The sequence below is a fragment of the Megalopta genalis genome, unplaced genomic scaffold (assembly GCF_051020955.1).
Source record: "Megalopta genalis isolate 19385.01 unplaced genomic scaffold, iyMegGena1_principal scaffold0057, whole genome shotgun sequence".
In the NCBI taxonomy this organism is placed as follows: domain Eukaryota; kingdom Metazoa; phylum Arthropoda; class Insecta; order Hymenoptera; family Halictidae; genus Megalopta; species Megalopta genalis.
Window position 1 is genome coordinate 562501 of NW_027476126.1, and position 9013 is coordinate 571513.

Genomic DNA, 9013 nt, shown 5'->3' on the forward strand with positions numbered 1-9013 from the left:
TAAAAAAGCAATACGCCGCTGGTACGAAGCAATACGCCGCTGGTACTTTGTAATAAGAATTACATTATAAGATAGAAAGCACTACGCCGCTGGACATAAAATCTCCATTATCCGAACGAAAGTAACACGCCGCTGGTACTTTATTTTATTATAATAATTTAATTATAAGACAGAAACCGCTGGTACTTGGTTGTAAAATCTCCATTATCCGAACGAAAGCAATACGCCGTTGGTACTTGGTTATAAAATTTTCATTACAAGATAGAAAGCAATATGCCGCTGGTTATATTAATGTAATCTTATGGAAAGCATTACGCCGCTGGAACTTTGACCATTGCAATAATCGATCGGAAGCTATACACAGCAAGGAATACGAATATTATACCAAGAGATCGAAAACAATACGCTGTTCGGACGTTTTGACTAGCTGTCGCACAGTGCAGACGCGTCGACCCGTCGCTCCGCATTTCGAGCGCAATTTCAGTGGTTTTTCAGTTCAGAAAATTACAGAGAGTGTTTGGTTGTGTTGCAGGAGTCAAACTGAATGATTTGATGCATAAAGTTTAATTAAACTCCCATTAGTTTGCCGGGAAACATCGATTCTTCCGATCTAGAAAGAGACAGAGATAGACGATCCGCGTTATGTTAAATATTTCAAGGTTCCCGATTCCACAAAATTATAAAAAGTATACGGCTGTGTAGCAGGGATCAAAACGAGTAATTTCGTGTATAAAGTTTAATTAATATCCCATTAGTTTGCCGGGAAACATCGATTCTTCCGATCTAGAAAGAGACAGAGATAGACGATCCGCGTTATGTTAAATATTTCAAGGTTCCCGATTCCACAAAATTATAAAAAGTATACGGCTGTGTAGCAGGGATCAAAACGAGTAATTTCGTGTATAAAGTTTAATTAATATCCCATTAGTTTGCCGGGAAACATCGATTATTCCGATCTAGAAAGAGACAGAGACAGTCGATCCGCGTTATGTTAAATATTTCAAGGTTCCCGATTCCACAAAATTATAAAAAGTATACGGCTGTGTAGCGGGGATCAAAACGAGTAATTTCATGTATAAAGTTTAATTAAACTCCCAATAGTTTGCCGGGAAACATCGATTCTTCCGATCTAGAAAGAGACAGAGACAGACGATCCGCGTTATGTTAAATATTTCAAGGTTCCCGATTCCACAAAATTATAAAAAGTATACGGCTGTGTAGCGGGGATCAAAACGAGTAATTTCGTGTATAAAGTTTAATTAATATCCCATTAGTTTGCCGGGAAACATCGATTCTTCCGATCTAGAAAGAGACAGAGATAGACGATCCGCGTTATGTTAAATATTACAAGGTTCACGATTCCATAAAATTATAAAAAGTATACGGCTGTGTAGCGGGGATCAAAACGAGTAATTTCATGTATAAAGTTTAATTAAACTCCCAATAGTTTGCCGGGAAACATCGATTCTTCCGATCTAGAAAGAGACAGAGATAGACGATCCGCGTTATGTTAAATATTTCAAGGTTCCCGATTCCACAAAATTATAAAAAGTATACGGCTGTGTAGCAGGGATCAAAACGAGTAATTTCGTGTATAAAGTTTAATTAAACTCCCATTAGTTTGCCGGGAAACATCGATTCTTCCGATCTAGAAAGAGACAGAGACAGTCGATCCGCGTTATGTTAAATATTTCAAGGTTCCCGATTCCACAAAATTATAAAAAGTATACGGCTGTGTAGCGGGGATCAAAACGAGTAATTTCATGTATAAAGTTTAATTAATCTCCCAATAGTTTGCCGGGAAACATCGATTATTCCGATCTAGAAAGAGACAGAGACAGTCGATCCGCGTTATGTTAAATATTTCAAGGTTACCGATTCCATAAAATTATAAAAAGTATACGGCTGTGTAGCGGGGATCAAAACGAGTAATTTCATGTATAAAGTTTAATTAAACTCCCAATAGTTTGCCGGGAAACATCGATTCTTCCGATCTAGAAAGAGACAGAGATAGACGATCCGCGTTATGTTAAATATTTCAAGGTTCCCGATTCCACAAAATTATAAAAAGTATACGGCTGTGTAGCGGGGATCAAAACGAGTAATTTCATGTATAAAGTTTAATTAAACTCCCAATAGTTTGCCGGGAAACATCGATTCTTCCGATCTAGAAAGAGACAGAGATAGACGATCCGCGTTATGTTAAATATTTCAAGGTTCCCGATTCCACAAAATTATAAAAAGTATACGGCTGTGTAGCGGGGATCAAAACGAGTAATTTCATGTATAAAGTTTAATTAATCTCCCAATAGTTTGCCGGGAAACATCGATTATTCCGATCTAGAAAGAGACAGAGACAGTCGATCCGCGTTATGTTAAATATTTCAAGGTTACCGATTCCATAAAATTATAAAAAGTATACGGCTGTGTAGCGGGGATCAAAACGAGTAATTTCATGTATAAAGTTTAATTAAACTCCCAATAGTTTGCCGGGAAACATCGATTCTTCCGATCTAGAAAGAGACAGAGATAGACGATCCGCGTTATGTTAAATATTTCAAGGTTCCCGATTCCACAAAATTATAAAAAGTATACGGCTGTGTAGCGGGGATCAAAACGAGTAATTTCGTGTATAAAGTTTAATTAATATCCCATTAGTTTGCCGGGAAACATCGATTCTTCCGATCTAGAAAGAGACAGAGATAGACGATCCGCGTTATGTTAAATATTTCAAGGTTCCCGATTCCACAAAATTATAAAAAGTATACGGCTGTGTAGCGGGGATCAAAACGAGTAATTTCGTGTATAAAGTTTAATTAAACTCCCATTAGTTTGCCGGGAAACATCGATTCTTCCGATCTAGAAAGAGACAGAGACAGTCGATCCGCGTTATGATAAATATTGCAAGGTTCCCGATTCCACAAAATTATAAAAAGTATACGGCTGTGTAGCGGGGATCAAAACGAGTAATTTCGTGTATAAAGTTTAATTAATATCCCATTACTTTGCCGGGAAACATCAATACTTCGATCGCGCGAGAGAGACAGAGAAACGAACAGTCTTTTTTTCGATTTACGGCTAAAATAAATTTTTCTCATTTTATTCAATAACATATTCTTGCTTAGATAACTTTTTTACATAGGGATTAAGCATTTAGAACGATATAATGTTTAAAATAAGGGCACTTTACTCTTGACATTTTACGGTTTTTTCAATTTTCTGAAAAATCCTATCATTAGATTTTTTTAAAAATACGATATTCTTGCTTAGCTAACGTTTCTACATAGGGATTAAGCATTTAGAACGAAATCTAATGTCAGAAAATGGCACTTTACTCTTGACATTTTTCGGTTTTTTCAATTTTCTGGGAAATCCTATCATTAGATTTTTTTAAAAATACGATATTCTTGCTTAACTAACGTTTTTACATAGGGATTAAGCATTTAGAACGAAACCTAATGTAGGAAAATGGCACTTTACTCTTGACATTTTTCGGTTTTTTCAATTTTCTGGAAAATCCTATCATTAGATTTTTTTAAAAATACGATATTCTTGCTTAACTAACGTTTTTACATAGGGATTAAGCATTTAGAACGAAATCTAATGTAGGAAAATGGTACTTTACTCTTGATCGGTACGTTGGGACTTTGAAAATATTCGGGCGTTCCAATCGCTCGTCTGTTGCATCATAGCGCGTCTCGGCGCAATCGACCGATTCGCTCGATCCATTATTTTCGATTTACGGCTAAAATAAATTTTTCTAATTTTTTTCAATAACATATTCCTGCTTAAATAACTTTTTTACATAGGGATTAAGCATTTAGAACGATACATTGTTTAAAGTAAGGGCACTTTACTCTTGACATTTTACGGTTTTTTCAATTTTCTGAAAAATCCTATCATTAGATTTTTTTAAAAATACGATATTCTTGCTTAACTAACGTTTCTACATAGGGATTAAGCATTTAGAACGAAATCTAATGTCAGAAAATGGCACTTTACTCTTGACATTTTTCGGTTTTTTCAATTTTCTGGGAAATCCTATCATTAGATTTTTTTAAAAATACGATATTCTTGCTTAACTAACGTTTTTACATAGGGATTAAGCATTTAGAACGAAATCTAATGTAGGAAAATGGTACTTTACTCTTGATCGGTACGTTGGGACTTTGAAAATATTCGGGCGTACGCGACGCGCTCGGCGCTTCGAACAGCTCCGGTGTCCCCATTATTTTCGATTTACGGCTAAAATAAATTTTTCTAATTTTTTTCAATAACATATTCCTGCTAAAATAACTTTTTTACATAGGGATTAAGCATTTAGAACGATACATTGTTTAAAATAAGGGCACTTTACTCTTGACATTTTACGGTTTTTTCAATTTTCTGAAAAATCCTATCATTAGATTTTTTTAAAAATACGATATTCTTGCTTAACTAACGTTTCTACATAGGGATTAAGCATTTAGAACGAAATCTAATGTCAGAAAATGGCACTTTACTCTTGACATTTTTCGGTTTTTTCAATTTTCTGGAAAATCCTATCATTAGATTTTTTTAAAAATACGATATTCTTGCTTAACTAACGTTTTTACATAGGGATTAAGCATTTAGAACGAAATCTAATGTAGGAAAATGGTACTTTACTCTTGATCGGTACGTTGGGACTTTGAAAATATTCGGGCGTTCCAATCGCTCGTCTGTTGCATCATAGCGCGTCTCGGCGCAATCGACCGATTCGCTCGATCCATTATTTTCGATTTACGGCTAAAATAAATTTTTCTAATTTTTTTCAATAACATATTCCTGCTTAAATAACTTTTTTACATAGGGATTAAGCATTTAGAACGATACATTGTTTAAAGTAAGGGCACTTTACTCTTGACATTTTACGGTTTTTTCAATTTTCTGAAAAATCCTATCATTAGATTTTTTTAAAAATACGATATTCTTGCTTAACTAACGTTTCTACATAGGGATTAAGCATTTAGAACGAAATCTAATGTCAGAAAATGGCACTTTACTCTTGACATTTTTCGGTTTTTTCAATTTTCTGGAAAATCCTATCATTAGATTTTTTTAAAAATACGATATTCTTGCTTAACTAACGTTTTTACATAGGGATTAAGCATTTAGAACGAAATCTAATGTAGGAAAATGGTACTTTACTCTTGATCGGTACGTTGGGACTTTGAAAATATTCGGGCGTTCCAATCGCTCGTCTGTTGCATCATAGCGCGTCTCGGCGCAATCGACCGATTCGCTCGATCCATTATTTTCGATTTACGGCTAAAATAAATTTTTCTAATTTTTTTCAATAACATATTCCTGCTTAAATAACTTTTTTACATAGGGATTAAGCATTTAGAACGATACATTGTTTAAAGTAAGGGCACTTTACTCTTGACATTTTACGGTTTTTTCAATTTTCTGAAAAATCCTATCATTAGATTTTTTTAAAAATACGATATTCTTGCTTAACTAACGTTTCTACATAGGGATTAAGCATTTAGAACGAAATCTAATGTCAGAAAATGGCACTTTACTCTTGACATTTTTCGGTTTTTTCAATTTTCTGGGAAATCCTATCATTAGATTTTTTTAAAAATACGATATTCTTGCTTAACTAACGTTTTTACATAGGGATTAAGCATTTAGAACGAAATCTAATGTAGGAAAATGGTACTTTACTCTTGATCGGTACGTTGGGACTTTGAAAATATTCGGGCGTTCCAATCGCTCGTCTGTTGCATCATAGCGCGTCTCGGCGCAATCGACCGATTCGCTCGATCCATTATTTTCGATTTACGGCTAAAATAAATTTTTCTAATTTTTTTCAATAACATATTCCTGCTTAGATAACTTTTTTACATAGGGATTAAGCATTTAGAACGATACATTGTTTAAAGTAAGGGCACTTTACTCTTGACATTTTACGGTTTTTTCAATTTTCTGAAAAATCCTATCATTAGATTTTTTTAAAAATACGATATTCTTGCTTAACTAACGTTTCTACATAGGGATTAAGCATTTAGAACGAAATCTAATGTCAGAAAATGGCACTTTACTCTTGACATTTTTCGGTTTTTTCAATTTTCTGGGAAATCCTATCATTAGATTTTTTTAAAAATACGATATTCTTGCTTAACTAACGTTTTTACATAGGGATTAAGCATTTAGAACGAAATCTAATGTAGGAAAATGGTACTTTACTCTTGATCGGTACGTTGGGACTTTGAAAATATTCGGGCGTACGCGACGCGCTCGGCGCTTCGAACAGCTCCGGTGTCCCCATTATTTTCGATTTACGGCTAAAATAAATTTTTCTAATTTTTTTCAATAACATATTCCTGCTAAAATAACTTTTTTACATAGGGATTAAGCATTTAGAACGATACATTGTTTAAAATAAGGGCACTTTACTCTTGACATTTTACGGTTTTTTCAATTTTCTGAAAAATCCTATCATTAGATTTTTTTAAAAATACGATATTCTTGCTTAACTAACGTTTCTACATAGGGATTAAGCATTTAGAACGAAATCTAATGTCAGAAAATGGCACTTTACTCTTGACATTTTTCGGTTTTTTCAATTTTCTGGAAAATCCTATCATTAGATTTTTTTAAAAATACGATATTCTTGCTTAACTAACGTTTTTACATAGGGATTAAGCATTTAGAACGAAATCTAATGTAGGAAAATGGTACTTTACTCTTGATCGGTACGTTGGGACTTTGAAAATATTCGGGCGTTCCAATCGCTCGTCTGTTGCATCATAGCGCGTCTCGGCGCAATCGACCGATTCGCTCGATCCATTATTTTCGATTTACGGCTAAAATAAATTTTTCTAATTTTTTTCAATAACATATTCCTGCTTAAATAACTTTTTTACATAGGGATTAAGCATTTAGAACGATACATTGTTTAAAGTAAGGGCACTTTACTCTTGACATTTTACGGTTTTTTCAATTTTCTGAAGAATCCTATCATTAGATGTTTTTAAAAATACGATATTCTTGCTTAACTAACGTTTCTACATAGGGATTAAGCATTTAGAACGAAATCTAATGTCAGAAAATGGCACTTTACTCTTGACATTTTTCGGTTTTTTCAATTTTCTGGAAAATCCTATCATTAGATTTTTTTAAAAATACGATATTCTTGCTTAACTAACGTTTTTACATAGGGATTAAGCATTTAGAACGAAATCTAATGTAGGAAAATGGTACTTTACTCTTGATCGGTACGTTGGGACTTTGAAAATATTCGGGCGTACGCGGCGCGCTCGGCGCTTCGAACAGCTCCGGTGTCCCCATTATTTTCGATTTACGGCTAAAATAAATTTTTCTAATTTTTTTCAATAACATATTCCTGCTAAAATAACTTTTTTACATAGGGATTAAGCATTTAGAACGATACATTGTTTAAAATAAGGGCACTTTACTCTTGACATTTTACGGTTTTTTCAATTTTCTGGAAAATCCTATCATTAGATTTTTTTAAAAATACGATATTCTTGCTTAACTAACGTTTTTACATAGGGATTAAGCATTTAGAACGAAATCTAATGTAGGAAAATGGTACTTTACTCTTGATCGGTACGTTGGGACTTTGAAAATATTCGGGCGTACGCGGCGCGCTCGGCGCTTCGAACAGCTCCGGTGTCCCCATTATTTTCGATTTACGGCTAAAATAAATTTTTCTAATTTTTTTCAATAACATATTCCTGCTAAAATAACTTTTTTACATAGGGATTAAGCATTTAGAACGATACATTGTTTAAAATAAGGGCACTTTACTCTTGACATTTTACGGTTTTTTCAATTTTCTGAAAAATCCTATCATTAGATTTTTTTAAAAATACGATATTCTTGCTTAACTAACGTTTCTACATAGGGACTAAGCATTTAGAACGAAATCTAATGTCAGAAAATGGCACTTTACTCTTGACATTTTTCGGTTTTTTCAATTTTCTGGAAAATCCTATCATTAGATTTTTTTAAAAATACGATATTCTTGCTTAACTAACGTTTTTACATAGGGATTAAGCATTTAGAACGAAATCTAATGTAGGAAAATGGTACTTTACTCTTGATCGGTACGTTGGGACTTTGAAAATATTCGGGCGTTCCAATCGCTCGTCTGTTGCATCATAGCGCGTCTCGGCGCAATCGACCGATTCGCTCGATCCATTATTTTCGATTTACGGCTAAAATAAATTTTTCTAATTTTTTTCAATAACATATTCCTGCTTAAATAACTTTTTTACATAGGGATTAAGCATTTAGAACGATACATTGTTTAAAGTAAGGGCACTTTACTCTTGACATTTTACGGTTTTTTCAATTTTCTGAAAAATCCTATCATTAGATTTTTAAAAAAAAAAAAAAAAAAAAAAAAAAAAAAAAAAAAAAAAAAAAAAAAAAAATACGATATTCTTGCTTAACTAACGTTTCTACATAGGGATTAAGCATTTAGAACGAAATCTAATGTCAGAAAATGGCACTTTACTCTTGACATTTTTCGGTTTTTTCAATTTTCTGGAAAATCCTATCATTAGATTTTTTTAAAAATACGATATTCTTGCTTAACTAACGTTTTTACATAGGGATTAAGCATTTAGAACGAAATCTAATGTAGGAAAATGGTACTTTACTCTTGATCGGTACGTTGGGACTTTGAAAATATTCGGGCGTTCCAATCGCTCGTCTGTTGCATCATAGCGCGTCTCGGCGCAATCGACCGATTCGCTCGATCCATTATTTTCGATTTACGGCTAAAATAAATTTTTCTAATTTTTTTCAATAACATATTCCTGCTTAAATAACTTTTTTACATAGGGATTAAGCATTTAGAACGATACATTGTTTAAAGTAAGGGCACTTTACTCTTGACATTTTACGGTTTTTTCAATTTTCTGAAAAATCCTATCATTAGATTTTTTTAAAAATACGATATTCTTGCTTAACTAACGTTTCTACATAGGGATTAAGCATTTAGAACGAAATCTAA